This window comes from Tyto alba, unplaced genomic scaffold (assembly GCF_018691265.1).
Source record: "Tyto alba isolate M040663 unplaced genomic scaffold, T.alba_DEE_v4.0 Super-Scaffold_14, whole genome shotgun sequence".
Classification (NCBI taxonomy): domain Eukaryota; kingdom Metazoa; phylum Chordata; class Aves; order Strigiformes; family Tytonidae; genus Tyto; species Tyto alba.
Genome location: NW_024881276.1, coordinates 54,017,051 through 54,033,437, shown reverse-complemented (window position 1 = coordinate 54,033,437; position 16,387 = coordinate 54,017,051). Strand labels below are relative to the sequence as shown.

General features: G+C 38.7%; 1 protein-coding gene across 6 annotated transcripts in view; it reads left to right on the top strand.

The window, feature by feature from the left end:
• ZBTB20 (zinc finger and BTB domain containing 20) overlaps nucleotides 1-16,387 on the top strand; it is a 485,842-nt gene that overhangs the window by 218,940 nt on the left and 250,515 nt on the right. For 3 of the 6 annotated variants that reach the window (XM_042788415.1, XM_042788413.1, XM_042788417.1), the window contains one exon: nucleotides 7,069-7,132. The exons of 2 other annotated variants lie outside the window; for them this stretch is intronic. The gene's annotated coding sequence lies outside the window, so the exon portion shown is untranslated. Of the gene's footprint in view, nucleotides 1-1,205; nucleotides 1,266-7,068; nucleotides 7,133-16,387 lie in introns of those variants that run through there. One more of the 6 variants, XM_042788418.1, reaches the window with a different exon arrangement.

Sequence of the window (16,387 nt, the reverse complement as noted above, 5' to 3'; positions counted from 1 at the left end):
TTAGCAAAATCCTCAGCTCAATATGAATAAATAAATGGATGCTCAGCAGTTTGTTGTGTTGTGTCAGACTGGTGGTGTTTCCTTGCTTTTTAGGACCTAGTGTCAAGCATGAGCAGGCAGAATTTGGAAACTCATGTCCTACCTTGGAGACAAAGGATTCAGCAGTGTGGTGGGCATTCGCCTGTGGGAATGAGGGGATTTCACCTTGTTGACTCAAAATGATTCTCGTTACAGAGCTAGGGGCATAGGGGCCTATCTGAATTGAGGACTCCAGGTGTGTGCTTGTGTGCAAGAGAGAACAATGGGGATATTTTGGCAGGCCTACTGAGCAAAATAGGTCAAGTATTCCTTGTTTCCAGTCTCTAATTCCCATATTCCCATGTCACCCTACCACCTCAAAAAATTCAAGGCTTTGTATTCACATACTGGGCACAATGCCTATGATTTTGGTGCTTCTACAAGCCTGTAGGTCCTGAAGGAATAAAGCAAAAGCTGATGTATAGTATTACTAAAGAAGGATTTCTCTTAGTAGCCTTAATGACCCTCATGGCTGAATATGAGCTTCCTATGCATGTTTATACCTAGCACAAGAAGTGCAAGAGTGTCATTAATCTATATTTTTCTGTAGTTTCTAATAGGATTTGGGCATGAGTGTTGGCGGGAAACCTTGCTTTTGGATTGAGGGGTTTGTGGGTTTTGTTAAACATCCCCTCTTCTAGGAAAGGGCACGAAAATTAAAACGTTGGGAAAAGTACGTTTGGTTCAAAAAGGTGTAATTCTGTTTCTATGTTTCTAAACACTTTGTTTCCCTCTTTCCATGGTGCCTCTCCTCATGCATACCTTAAATCTGCATCTCACCCCTCTGCATTTCTTCGTCTGTGTCTCCCTCTTAGAGCTCTGAATTCATTATATGGAGTAGTGTAAATCAATAGTAAATGCTAACCGCCCACTCTGTACTCAGTTACGCAATATCACATACCATGTACACAGAGACAAAAAGGGAAAAAGCGCACACAGGCTTTACATTCAAAAGCTCTTGCATAATTTTGCTTCTCTACAGCCAAAAGAAAAAAAAAAAAAAAAAGGAAATAACAGATGGGGAGACTTGCAGTTTTTTTTCCCTTTTCTCAGACTGTACAGAGGGGAGTTAGTTTAACATCCATGGTCATTTCTAATTGCCCTGTGCTGCAGATAGGCAAGGCAGACTTGCTTGTGCTTTAAAATAAGAATTTTTTCCAGCTTCCATGATGTGGTGCACTTTTCAGGTAATACGAGAAAAACTATTATGAAGTGTTTAAGACTGAATTGGTTATTTGTTTAGTCTTAATGGAAAAAGGAAAAGAAAAACCTCACTTTAACTACTCGATACATGTTGCAAAGCGAAAGAGGGACAAGGAGTAAGGGAGGTTGGATTGAATTCTCTGCTGGCGTGGTTTTGTGCTTTTTTTTTTTTTTTTTTTTTTTTTTAGTTTTAATCTTTTTTCCTTTCTGAAAAGCAAAATATCTCTCAATGTAATATTTATGTAAAAAGCCAGTTATGTAACTCTCGCCTGCCTTTTGCTTTTGTTACCTCTCTGGACTGTACAGCTCTACTGTTTTTCCTCACGACAGATTGTATTAAAACCTGCAAATCCTGATGAAAGGAAAGAACAAGCGGGTGCCCACAGCACAGACTTTAATTTCGAGCCTTTTTAAGGGCTTCAGGCTGGAAGACAATGGATCTATTTAAGATCTGGTTTTGGCTAGAGGAATTCTTATTGAGTATTTTCCTGTCACAGTGCGCTCTGGAACATCCCTGGCTTCTGCACAGTGTTTCTGTCTCTCTCCTCCTCTCTTCTCCTCCCCCCAAACTTCGGATGTATACAATGAAAGCTTTTTCCCTTTCCTCTCCTGACCTTAATGCGAGTGTTAGGTTAGTCTCCATGTAACAGCAAGTGCACAAGCCTAGTGAAAGTTTAGGTTGTGCTGAACTTTATACATTTTTATTTCATCTAAGTGTTTGATGTCCATAAAGATCCAGAGATTCTTTTGATCAGGATTGGTTGGGATATTTTAATGGATTTTTGTCAAATGCAAGCGAAAAATGCGTAACCGTGCTAAAGAATAAAAAATGAGGGATTGGGGGGGGGGGGGTTCAAGAAAGGGAAGGAAAAGGTCAATACTAAGAAAAGTTCATACCTTTTCATCACAGGAAGAAATTATTCCTGCATTTATTGTAACCAATTTATTCCTAGTTTTATCCTCTGTGGATCTGACCTGTTTGTGGTTGCGAGCATTGTGTCAGGGTTTGTTTTCTTTTGCCCTTTACAAATCGTTCTCGTCTTGCGTGCACATTTTTGGACAGATTCTTCCCTAGTGTAATGCTGCTAATTCTGTTGACATTATGTCAGGAGTCTATTAGGTCAATTATAAAGTTGTAGGGCTCGATTCTCAGTTATTTTAAAGTGTTTTTCTGGCATTGGAAAGGAGTCATAAAATGAGCCTGAGTGTGAATTTTGCCGACTTCAGGCATAATAGAAAAAACAGTTAAAGCTGACATATTTCAACAGTGATCCCTGAGACAAGCTTTAAATGGAGTAGGGTTTTGTGAAAACAGGAATGTTTTCATCTCTATAGTATAGTAAGTGTATTATAAGATGTATATTTCGCCAAATTGCTGGATAGTACATATATATTCAAAAGTGTGTTGGAACACCTCGATTCCCTGCCTGGTTCTGAAACCAGCCCTTGCTTTGGCTCTGGGCAACAAAAACTTCTACCTCCATTTCTATCTCAGTAAAGAATCTCTTAGGGATTATAGTAGTAGATACTTGGTTTATTGTGCCCTACAGAAATATTCTAAAGATGGATTATTAAAGTTTATAAAGTGAATTTAAATGCACAGGGAGAAGGTCTTGAATTTATTTGGAGAGGTTAAAAAATAATTCAAACTTCAAGCCAGTGTTGCCACAAAGACAAATTATGGGCACCATCCATATATAAATGTTAGCTGGAAATCAAAAGATGACCCTAGTCATTAGAGGATTAAATTCTAGAAGACTACGTTATAGGAATTATAGGGCCTGGAAACCTATGTAATTGTAAAAGGGAGTTGAGTCAACATAACAATAGCAGTTTATGACATGGTTACATACAGTGGAGGAGAATAACCTCCTTAAAATCCCTTATCTTGCTGTCCCTAATAGCTGTCAACCCTTTATAAAATGCTTGCAAGATGTAGATTGTGCAGCTTTACAAAGGACGTGATAAAAAATGATTCCAGTGTTTAACTTAATCAAGAGAGTGGTCATATGTCTTTGAATGAAAATTACTTTCTTCCCTTCTCAGATTTTTAGTCTATAAGGTTTTTTCCTGCACTAATTACAGTGGAAGACTGATTTGGAATAGGTGTACAAAACCTGGTAACTTTTAACAGTAGACTGGCAAATTTCCCTCTTCAAGGAATTTGCATGCTTTTCAGCTACTGAGAAGTTTCTCTGCATCACGAGGTTACCTATAACTTCCCAAGTCTTCAGTCCCCAGCTTTGCTTTGTATGCTTAGGTGGACTTGTAACAATGCACTAACTTTCCTTAATGGTCAAACAGACATTTAATTATTTTCTGAGTATTTACTAGCTAAACAAGAAGAAAAACCTGGGAAATGCCTGCTGCTAAAAGTCTGGTTGTATATATGTAGTTGAACGGCGACCGGAATGATGGAATTTTGTGTTTTCTGCAGAATGGAAATCTAATTTTAATTTATGGAGGAGAGGGTGATTTGACTTGACCAGATGCTAGACATGCAACCTGTGAAACTTCTGTCTTCCTAAATTCCTAGGCAAAATAGGCAAAAGGGATGATTTGAGCAGTTTCTGAAATGAGATGTTAATATTCAGTTTTAATGAATAAGTCTTCATTTCACAACTTAAAAAGACCTCTGGTATTTTATTTTTAAACATAAGCTGTTTGAGTCCTGCCACTATGAAGATCTGTGCCTTAGTTTTCTTAAATTAAATTTTGTCACTTTAGAGAAAGGGTTAAATATGAACCCTAAAGGTTTAAAAACAACAATAAAAATTAAGAGTTCTACATTCATTTTTATTTTAAAATTTCATTATTTTTCTTCCCTGACACATGTTTGGTGTTGGGTATATTCAAAAAATAGCTAGCTAATATGATTTTGCTGTATCTAGCAATGTGAAGAATTAGCTACGGTAGTCTTTTTTTTTTTATCTAGCAATTATTCTGCAAGGTTTCAACCCTTCCTCCCTTCCTCCGAACAGTGTTCCTGGCAACTCTGACACTTTGGTTAAGTTTATGACAATCTTGTGTCCTTGACTATCAGGAATTCATTGCTAGTGCCCTCAGTAGTTTCATGGGTCTTTTTGACTTACAGGAGCCACAAAGAAATGAAGAAAGAAGCAGTATTTTTAGAGCAGTTCTAACAAAAGTGTCAGCTCTAGCTGCACTGAACGTTCCTGTACTCTTCCTTTTCAAAATTATTATCTTACACGTTCACAGCAAGCAAAGCAGAGGGTTTCCTTCTCACATCCAGGAATCTATATATTCTTATTTTTGCTTTTAAACCCAGTTTATGCAGGTGGGCCATGACAACCGCAGGGAAGAATCGCTGAAGTCTGGCAGTGTAGAGTCTGCGTTGTCAGATGGGCGCAGTGCTTAGAGCAGGGTCGACACCTGGATGTCCCTTGCTCTTTCTTCTCTACAGTGGTTAATATTTTCCTGTTGTCACTAGATGAAGAGGGCTCTTGACTGAGTGCCTACACCAGTGTGATCCCCGTGAGAGGATGTGCCACATGGTCTGTCGTACCCGCTTTCGGGAAGGAGCACATCCTCATTTGTTTGTGCACATCTGGTCTCATTGCTGCCAGCTGCTGAATACTGGTGGCTAGGGTGGGAAGGATGGGTAAGATCTCTTCACCTTACTGACGCGGAGGCTTAAAATCAGCTCTTTAGGATGTGACCTGTAGTAAAAGAGAGCAGGGAAGTAGACTTGATAATCCAGAAAGTGAGCTTCAGGGTAAAATCCTGTCAGAAACCAAACTGTAAACAGCTCAGTTTCAGTGGGGGCTCAATTTGGGCTATTATTTCATAATTTTGACTGAAGAAACCTCTGACTTATTTGGCTTTTAGGACACATGATGAAATTCACCCCTGTAGGGAAGTTCTTGCAGAGACAAGATACAAGGAGAGTTCGCCTGTGTAAGCAGCAAAGAAGACTGTCTGCTCCTGAGTTTTTGCCCATTTATTTCTGACTGGTTGCAGCAGAATAGATGGACTCACTGGTTGGACCGTGTTGTGAGCAAGAAGAAAACACACTCAGTTGATAATGTTTTAAATCAAAATAAATAATAATTCTCTTCATGGAAAGACTGTGGAAAGATATTAACAGAGAACAGTGCAGAGAACATCTGAAACGGTCTTTGCCCATAGTTTTCACTACATATATTTCTTTAAAATATTTTTCTGCTTACAGATTTTATTATGTATACTGGTTGCCTTAGGTTTCTTATGTGACTTTTAAAAAAAAAAAAAAAAAAAAAAGACCAAATTTCAGTCTCAACTTCTGGGATACATCTAAATATACATTTCTGATTAAAAAGTGTCATTTGCTGCTGAGGCTGGAAATGGTCTGCTCTGCTTTGAGGAAGGGAGAGGCAGATCTGTAATGGTTGCTCAGGCTGTCGTGTTTCTGAGAATCAGCTGTTTTTTCTTTATACTGCAAAGATTAAACAAAGAATGTTAAACATTTCCCAATTTAGCATTTATAATGGAAAGCGGCTGTAGGGCCACAGCTCGCTGCTGCAAGGGCACACATTCATATTAGGAGTCACTTAAAAAGGCTTTTATTTTCTTTGAAGGCCTATCCATTCCTTTCCCAGCCTGGCTGCTGTGCTTTGCAGTCAGGTGGAGGCAGCTTTAAATCTTTACTTTCATTTAAGTAGGAGCTAATTTACTTTTGGAAATGAAAGTTAAAGCAGCTCAGCCATCTGCAAAGTGAAGGAGGCGGCAGTGGGTTTCTTTAACTTTTCAAATCTCTACAATTATATTTTGTACCAACAGGCAATCAAAATTACCTTCCTTAGCTCCTATTAGTAATAATATGTAGTATTAATGATCTAATGTCTTAGCTTCAACTCTTCATCTCGGTTTCTAAAAGATACCTGTTGGCTGTGTTCAGTCGTCTTTATACGTGCATCCAGCTCAGGAGCTTTGAAGTAAAAAGTTGTAGTCCTGAGTGCAGCAGAACTACATTTGTTTGACCTACTGACAGCAGAGCTTTTTCCATAGCATTTCATTAGTGATTATGTGGAGCACTGGGACTTTCTGTTCCTCATAGTAAAGGCAAAGAATGCTTAAGAATGAGTAGGAGATGAAAAGAATACATTTAAAAAAAAATAAAGGGGGCGGGGGGGGGAAGGTGGCATTTTGGTATCTTCGTATTGTATTTGCTTTTATTGTGGTTGTTTATCAGCCTTTCTTAGTTTTATTTGAAGAGTCCGTAGGGGAAACAAATATATAATTCAAACTTTTTTAGTTAAAGCTGAAGAGAATTTCAGTTTTATGCAAATATATATTCTATTCCCTATCAGAGTGAAATAAGTATGTTAATTCAGTTAGTTTTTTAACAGAGCAGCTAAAAATGTCATTTGCCTGCCTCTCCACTGGATAGTTTTCAGAAATTCAGTAGTTTTCTGTCATCACATGGGGACAAGTCTAAACATATAATTAAAACATTTTCAGAAAGAAAATATTTCTGGTCTCTTGTATAAATTGTAAGCACTATAAAGAAATCAGATATCCGTTTTCTGCCTTCTCCAGCCTGCCTGCAAGTAGGTTATGTCTAAACAAAATAGCCTTGCACTCAGAGCTCACAAACATTTGTGTATTACTTAGGTATCCACATGAGTAATTTTATTGGCCTCTTATAGTAGCTTAAATGTGTTTGTAAATGTTTGCCCACCTTTTTGTTTCTTAACGGAAGCTTTTTACAATTTGTTTTTTTTTGGAATAAGTCAAAGTTTGAGTTTAAAAAATATTTCAATCTTCTTGTGATTGCATTTCTTACAGAATTTTGGAATTTTTGGACTGTGCATCTGTTTAGGCACGTGGAGAAAGACAAGACTGAGATCATGTAAGTCATGAAACTGAGGGTGAATAATCCATACTTTGTTCTCTCACCATCTTTACAATTTATACCTATATGCAAGTACTAAACGAAAAAGAAAAAAAAAATCTAGTTAGATTTTATTTTTAAAGTGATTAATGAAAAGCAAAGTTCAGATGAGGCCACAAATCCTGGTGGTGCACAATGGGTTGATTTATTTTGTAAATAGACCATGGATAATTAACCATAAAACAAAACTTTTTTTTTTTTTTTTTTTTTGCAAACTTGCATAATGACACTGGTTTCTTTTAGTTGCTGTGAGTTGCACAGAGGGATAACGACTTATTCACAACTGGTTGCAACTGGTTACAGCCAAGAAAAGAAAAATCCCAGAGCAGCTAGAGGAAAAAAGGCTGTTAAAACCCTGCTACACTTGCAGTTTTATAGTCAGGCATTTACTGATGGCTACAGAACGGGCAAAGCTGCCCTTGTACAATAACAGCAAAAAAGTAGATATGTCCATACTCTGATGATGCTTGCCATGTTATCCCGTGCTTTGGCTTAAAACCCATTAGCAAAAGACAGCCTCTGCAGCTGACCTTGTAGTTCACAATTTTGTATTGACTTTCAAATAGCATTAGTTTATTCTTTGTTACAAGCGTCCACGATGCCTGCATCTTACTACTTTGGCACTGGGGGAAGAATCCTCTGGATAGTCAAAATAGTCTGACTTGCTGCCAAGTCCTCTTGTGAGCCAGAGAGTGATGGTAGTTTTTCAGATACGTGATATGAGAAAGCTGCCTGCCCAACGTCCCCCGAATTTGTCTCTTCGTATTCCACAGTCATCTGTGGAAGGGATCTCTGATTCCCAAGAAGGAGAAGGTCCAATTTGTTGTGAAAGTACATTCACTACTAATTAAAACTACCAGCTGGGATTACAGCCCTGGAGACTGTAAATAAACTAGAGCATGAGATATTCAGATGACAATATGGCCACTTTTGTGGTGGTTTGTATTAGTTGCTTGTACTCAGATTTGCTCATCTCATGCCAACTTACTAGAGTGAAGAGAGGGTTTATGTAGGTAATAGTCAAGGTGCAAGAGGTTGGATTTCCTACACAGGCACTGTCTATATGGACACCTTAGCTTGCTCTCACATGCCACAATGTTCCTTAAAATACTTCTGTCCATACGTATAAGGTCTGCAGTTCACACAGAGCTAAAATCTGATCATGCTGTGTTCATGTGAGCTGGCTGTTGGTGCAGCTGTGCTGTGTTTCAGAGACTCTAAGGTACTGGAAGACAGCCCCCCGTTTCCAAATGATAGCTTGGATAGGCAGAGGTAGTGGGTAAAATTGCTTGAAACCAGTAGTTTTACATGTGTTCAATCAGTTTGTCGCAACAATGTTGCAGACTGATGTTTGTAAAGGTCCTCCGTGCTAAGTCAATTTGTACACATGCTGTTTCTTCTGCAAATTTGGAGACAATGTACTGCAGAGACTGAGGAGAGGAAAAGCAGATCATTAATGTCACCTCCTATCTGCATGAGCTTAATGCAGACAATCAGGTGTAAGAGTTGTGTGTTTTTAGTTTAGATCCCAGTTGCAAGACATGGCCTCACATCAACACTTTAAACCCATAACTAGAGAACTGCTGGGTTCCCACTGTGTTACTGACACTAGTAACTACAACACATGGGCTGTCACTTAACAATCTTTTATTTAGTCCAAAGAGTCAAGTTAAAATAGCACTTACTTTGAGCTGGAGGCTTCTGGTTTGGGTGGGAGTCATGCTGGGGGCTACATTAGCATTGTACTTTCAAATGACACTGCAGTGAAGACAAGACCCCAAAAGTAAGTTAACTCTCCAAGGCTCAATACAGTCTTCAGCTTCTCTTCAGGTCCTGTTGAAAGGGAAGCCAGCCAGGCTCCACTGTGGTAGTGCTAACTGGATGTGTCTGTCCTGTGGGTTCTTCCTTGAAACTGCTTTTAGTCAGGCTTTTGCTTCTGGAAAATGTGGCAATGTATGGAATCTGCTATGTACTGTTTATAAGTTAGAACTTGATTTTATTGACTAACTGAATCCTTGTATCTTGTGACAATCTTTTCTGTGCTCTGCATCATGCCAAAGAGACAGGGGAGTGGTGTTGGCATATCTTTGTATGAATAGGTCTGTCATTAAATATTTGAAATAGAAACATCTGAAATAGATCTTGCCTGAGAAGAACAATAGGGCAACTAGAGAAAGCCAGTTTTCTCCAAATTTGCTTTTGGGGGCTGGAGTTTTAAGCAAACAGAAAAAAGGACAGAGACCAGGTATTAGTGCAGGGGCTTGAAAACAACAAACCGTGAGAGGTATGAAGGGAGATGCAAAGGAAGGTGAGAGGAGAGGGGAAGGATACTTAACAGAAGGAGGGAGTTTTTCATTTGTTTGTTTGTTTTAATAACTAAGACCAGCTAAGGGAGAGGGAAGCTGGTAGTGTAGAGGATTGAGAATCTCTCATTGGGAAGAGGCCCTGTGTTTAGAAAAGGGAAACTTCTCCGCTAACGTGGGTCTCAGTCTGAGGATCATTCACTACTAGTGCTGAGGATGCTGAGGCACGAAAGTGCGTTTGGGTATTTTCTGTTTCCTCTGATCTCTAAATCTTTATTTTTGTTTTGTGAAGAGTGAGGGAGTCAGTCATCCCTCAGGCAGTTAGGCTCTGAAATCTTACTGCTAGGAAGGAGTTCCAGACAGCCTTAGCTGGAGGCACACGCAAGATGAAGGAGAGAGTGTTCAGCTCCTTTCAGACTGTGGAAGTTGTCAGCGCATGGGCCCAGTATGCAGAACACAAATTCAACAGTCTGCTTGGTGTGCAGCAGGAAAAGCTCTCTTAGAGGTAACTGTAGTTCAGGCTTTTGAACAAACCTTTGTATTTCTCTCATATGGTAATACCCTATTGGTAAAGATACGCAATCCAAACTCCTATTATTGTAGCCATCCTATCTCTTTCCAAATACTTCTCCCCAAATCTACTACTTAAAAAACCCACAGGTGAGGTAATCCCAACAGTTCTTCCCAAGACTTTCCCATCTTTGCTTTGCGAAGCATAGCATCCGATGTAGTAGGTAGGTTCAAGTTCCAGTTAGAAAGTGCTTTCGCATTGGCGTAAGCAGTACAGCTGTCTGAATCCTTGGACTTCTGCTCCAAGCACTGTGGTCAGAAATTGGCTTTATAAGAAACAAAAATTATTTGGTTCTTACTGAGTTTCTGTCCACGTTACAAAAAGCCCCTCACCAAGTGGGATGGGAGACAATCACTTCTCATACGCATCTCAACACTGAAATAGCCAGGGAATGCCAGTCACTCGGAATGGTTGAAGTCACGGTTAAAGGCCTAGTTATGCTTCAGCTCTCCTTCTGGTCTTCCTAAATTAATAGTTTCATATGCTGGCACTCTTGCTAGTACCTGATCTAGATTAAATCCCTGATTTTTTCCCATTTTAGGCCAGGATATGTCTCACATCTTCAGTAAAGCTTCACGTGACTTCATGGTGTTTTGTATTTTATTCATTTGGAAATGTATGAGCAGTGATCGAGAGCCTTCTTAGCAGTTGGAGCAAACGGTTAAAGAAAACTGAATTGTTAGATGTTAAACATCTTATTAATCTCAACTGCTCTTACATCTCTCTACCAGTTAAATTTAAGGTTACAGGGACAGAGCAGAAACAACTACCATTCCCCTCACTTCTCACTCCAGATTCTTCTGTAGGACTCTCTGTGACTTTCAGTCTGCTGCTTTATCCTGCTCAGAACTGGTTTTGATACTTCCCCAAATGGCAATAGTAATTAAGGGTACTTGACCCAACAAGACGTGTTAGTTGTTACATAAATGACTGTCTGAAAAAGCCTCTTACCTTTCATACATCGATAAGCTCCACCGGTTCTTGGACAAGAACAACATATCAGCTGGATTATTAATAATAATTAGATTGTCACTGATATATTGATAACATTGCAGAGGTATTACAAGCTTCTGAGGCTCACTAAAAAGTACTGAGGGTCAGGACTAGAAACACTAAAAAAAATACCTAGTGGTATTATCTTCTTGTGGAAATACTGTTTCAGTAAAAAAAAAAAAAATTCTTCCAGGACTCTTATTTATTTTCATTATTCATATTTCCAGATAAAGCTTTTTGGCATTTGTGGAACAGAAATGATTTTGTTTCAAACTTTCTTTCAAAAATGTATTCTGTGTTCTAATATAAAATTTAAATCACAACTGAAAGTAACAATCAAAACAAAATTATTTTGTCAAAACAAAACATTCAATTGATTGAAATGATTTTTTATTTTTGTTTCATGGACAACTTTGCAATGCAGTGTTTAATTCAACTGTGAAACAAAAGCAAATTTCAAAGTCTGTAGCAATCCTGTAAAGCAGAAATATTGGGTTGTGTTTCAGCTCATCTATGTGGCGCTTAGGGGAGTACTTCATCAGAATTCTACTAAATCTGTTTTTAAAAAAATCTGTTCAACCTGTCATATTCTGTTATATCAACAAAAATTTTAAAATGTGTGAGGACCCTTAGACTATGCTGAGGTCTTCTTGTATTGATGTTGTACTGGGACTTTCTATCTCTGTAACAGTTAATCAGAATCTGTCTCTGCAACTACATGTAGATCTCCCTTGGAAATATATTCTGTGTTTCTGCTCAGAAAAGTGGGAAGCCTTTGATACTGTTTCAGCTCTCTTGGCTTTCTTCTCTATGAGCTGGTCATGGACTAAACCTATCAAACTCTGGGTGCCTATCTTGGTGCAATTGCTTGCAAAGACATCAAACAGTTGAGTGTAATGATAGTGTGAGTGTAAAGCCTATACAGTTAATATTAGTGTGTTCACTTCCATTTGTTGCTTCTTAGATTTGATTTAAAAGGGACCTTCCCTCAGTAGAGCACTTTGCGGTTATTGCTTTGAGTCTTTTCTTGTCCTGTATAATAGCCAAAACATTCTCTCTTTTTCTTCATAATGCACTGGAAGTTTTTTTCTCTCCATTCTCATGCAGGATCCATATACTTAAACAGTAAAGTTCTTCTGGCAGCAGTCTTGTCCAGGGCCACAGTATGGTATACGCCTTGGAGGCATATTACTTCAGATTATGGTTTTGGCTAAATTTAAATTCTTCAGGATTGGCCTAAATCTGTCTCAGTGGGAGCACCCTACAACAGAAAAACATGAATATAAGGGGGATATATTGGACAAGTAGGGCAAGGGTGAAGATTAAGAGCAAAGAACACAGTTAAGGATTGCTCTGTTGCTGGAAAATATAAAGCATCTGACCTTATCTCAACAGTGTGATATTCCTTATTTTTTGAGCAGGGACTGAGATACTCTCTTGCTCATGTGATGGACTCTGGTTATCAACATCTGGCTTCCTTAAATTTGACTAGATATAACAATGTCATATTCCTTAAGAATATCAGCACTTCAACTTCTGTAAGTTAGGGATAAAGCAGTCAGTGTCTGATTACCCATTCAGGGTAAGTTGTGGCTCTACAAACTTTGGAATTCTCAGTCTGGTCAGAGGTAAACACAAGATGACTAAGTAATACGAATTGAAAAGCTTTTCCATTCATTAGACCACCTCACTTTTTGTTTCTGTTTTTCAAACCTGGAAAGGAGTGTTTTGTGATACAGAAATTCTGCTTTTAAATAAACATGTATTTGGACAATAGCGTAGTTGGTTCAGTATTTCTCAGTTACAGGCCTGGGACAAGACAGGTGTTAAGATGCGCTTTGACCAACAGCTGTCTCCAGTATTCATCAGACTTTTTTTTACATGATTAAACATGTAACCTGCTATATCAGTATAAATTGAATTTAGTCATAAGAATACTGATTTAATTTGAAGAATATACTTTGTGCTGGTCTTGGACATGAAGAGCTGAAATGTTGACGTGTTTAGGCCTTAAAAAATATAAAAATAAAAGCTCCCCCACTTCAGTGTTCAATAAATATATAAATAAATAAAATAGTTTATGTTATGGACACGCTCACAGTATTTCCTGCATGCTAGTGGAGCAGCACACATCAAAAAGATAATAATATAAGCAGTAAAATATCCCAAGCAAACAGAAAGCATCTGTAGATCTTGCCTAGCTGGCTAATATTATTGGGATGGTTGTTTTTAGTTTACCATGCCATTAATGCTTTGAAAATGTATATATGCATGCTGAGGGTTGGCCAGGAGTTGAACTGTCTTTATAATGGTTATATTCAATTGCTGCATTGTGCCTGAATGCCTACAGACATATAGGACAGGAAAGGTACTCAAGAAACTATTAGACCATGCAGGATCTGGTCTACCAGCTCTAGTCACAGGAGAACATAATGTGCAATAAACAGGGTGTAAAGAATCAGTTATAAAGGTGTTTGGAGAAATCCTGGGATGCAGCTGAAGTGTTTGTTAGCTGGTGTCGCAGGATTGATAGTCTATGTCCCTTTTGTTGTGCTACTGCCTTTAATAAATAACAGATCAAACTCAGAGATATGATATAACTGGAAAGATTTGTATCAATAAAAACCTGTCGTAAATGTAAAGAGAAAGCTATTCTGCCTCCCCTTCTCATTTGGTACCTTTTCTTTCCCTCACTATTTGGAACAGTTGAATGCTGACACATATCCCTAGGACTTCTACCTGTCTGTCTTCAGAAAGTCAAGGCCATTTCAGCAGGGTATAGGAGTGAAGATTCAGGAGTATAGACAGGAGGTATGACTTTATGGTTTTCAAATTAACTGTGTTTTGCTGTATCTAGCATTTTTTGTAGAAAAAAAATCAAGTTTCCTTGGAACATGTATCGAGCCTGATCTAAAATCTCTCCTTGGCTTTAGGAGGCAGGAGATCAAGTCCATATTGGAAATTCTCTGTTCAATTTGCTGGATGCAGTCAGAACCCATGACTGACATTCAAGCTGTTTCAGCCTGTGCTGCCCTTAGCCCCAGAGTCAGCACTGGCAGTATGGCCACTCTGACTGCAAATACAGAAATCAGAAACCTTCTGATGTTAACTTGATATTAGATGTTACTTGAAGGAATCCCCTCTTGGAGTATGAGTTTTGGGAACCCTGAGATTTCCTGATCTGCTTTTTTATCTTTCCTGACCATCTCTAGAGGTAAATGGGCCATTTTGCTGGAAAATTTAGATTGTAAGCATTAATCTGAAGGGTTTTCTAATAGGAGGATATTAGCAATACAGGTAATAGAGCCCTGCTAAGGAGGCAGGCCCGCTTGCAAGAGTCAGAGGTCTTCAGGTCAAGAAGTCAAAGACTTTCCCTGTTAGTTTTGCATCAGTACATTGTGGATTGCAGCAGTTCCAAAAGTATTATCTTTCACAGGTCCCATCAGTCTCATGTCACTAGAGATCCCACTGCATGTAGCGTTGCTTCTAGTGGTGGTTCCTGGGCACAGGGATGGGTTCATCGTACCATAGCTCCCACAAAACCATTAGCAGACATAGAATTGGCTCATCCTTTCTCTGCTGTGCATTCAGGTTAATTTTGGATTCCCTTTTCAGATGTAACTGTTTAGTGGTGCTGCAGTGTGAGCTTCAGAAATTGCTGATTTCTTTCTCAGGGATGACAAATTTCATAGTATATTCTTTAATTCCTATTTCTATAGCAGTTTGTAAAGAGTCTTCACTTACAATTTTCTAATACTCAGAAATAAATTTAGGAATAGGGTCTTTCAGAAAGAATCCTGTTGCAGACGTCCTTTGATCATTACACTGTAGAAGAACTTAGGATTTTTATGATTGAAAGTTCTGATATAAATATGAGATTGCTGTATTTATGGGAAAATCTTGACACAATCTCGCTGTTATGCGGGGCATTTAAGAGACCCTGAAATATCTTTAAAGATGAAACAATGGGAAGCTGCTTACCTCATGACATAATAAGGCAAAATAAGGTCATCAAAAAAGTCGTGGCTGCAACTCCAGCAACAGAGCTGAATGAATTAATTACAACAAATAATCTCGTTGCCAAATACAACTTTTCTGTCCACGTCAAATACCCACAAGTTGATCAGTCTCTTTGATTCAGGAATTGTTGGAATTTATTTGATGACTACCTTCAAAACTTATATTCTGTGGACTCTCTGTAAATGGAGGTGAAAGAGGGATGACTGTGGTTTTAATGCTATTTGCAAAAGCCCATTCTGTAATTTTCCTCTCTGGCATCCATCTTGTAAATTTGCATTACTCGATGCCAGGCATTTAGGAGTCTATAGTTTTGATGAAAGAGGGTAACAAGTTTAGTGTTCATACAGCAACTGTTAATGTTCATACAACAAGAGTTAATGTTTAGCAGAAAGGAGGCTTCACACAGGTTCCTGAATTCTCATACATCTTTCATATTATATTTATTTTATTAACTCTATGGCTGAAATGGTAAAACATGAGGAACACGAATAAAGGAGATCCTGATGCTGCATGAGTGAGATGGGGAACGGAATGTGATTATTTAGGAGTGCACTGATTCAGAAGGTCAGTGTGAAGCTAGGTGCTTCTGTTCACTGCACACAAGGGCAGAAACATGTCAGAAGTTGTTGCTGGTAGTGCTGCATTCAGGAAAGGAGCATGGCATTCACTTTTCAGCCGCCAGAGAGTAAAGGAAAGACAGAGTGCCACAGACATCTGTTATTGTGTTTGCTTACCTACCCCTGTTCCTGGAGGTTTTGAAGCAGGATTTGAAAAGTGCATATGACATTCATTGTTTTTGACCATACTTTACAACATCCTACTGACTTTAAAGAGCCAAAATTTGGACCTCCGTAATTTAGCCAGCAATATACACAGGGCACTCTCAGCAAAAAGGCTGGGAACAAAACTTAGTTCCTTGTTTCCTGCCTATTATTTAGTACGTATCTGATTTGAAATCTGTTTTCTGCATACCCTTGCGTGCATATTCCTTGGCACATGTGCTCCTTGCCATTATGGGGCAGATCCCATAGATTTTCTGCGTCATTAGTAGAGAGAGCCAGTCATTAAAAAAAAAAAGCTCATTTGCCTGAGCCGTTAAGATTTTTTCTCACAGTTCTGCCTGTGGCGCCTGTCACTAGCAGTCAAATAAGGACAATTTTACCATTCTCTCCTGCTGCTCTAATTTTTTTTTTCAGTGCCAGTACATGTATTTGTTATTCTTTATAACTCCCTTTGAAGTTGGGAATCCAAGGGGAATCTAAAACCGACCAGATGTTTCTGCTGCTGGAGACACAGAAGACAGCAAGGATTAAGTTTAACTGAAAC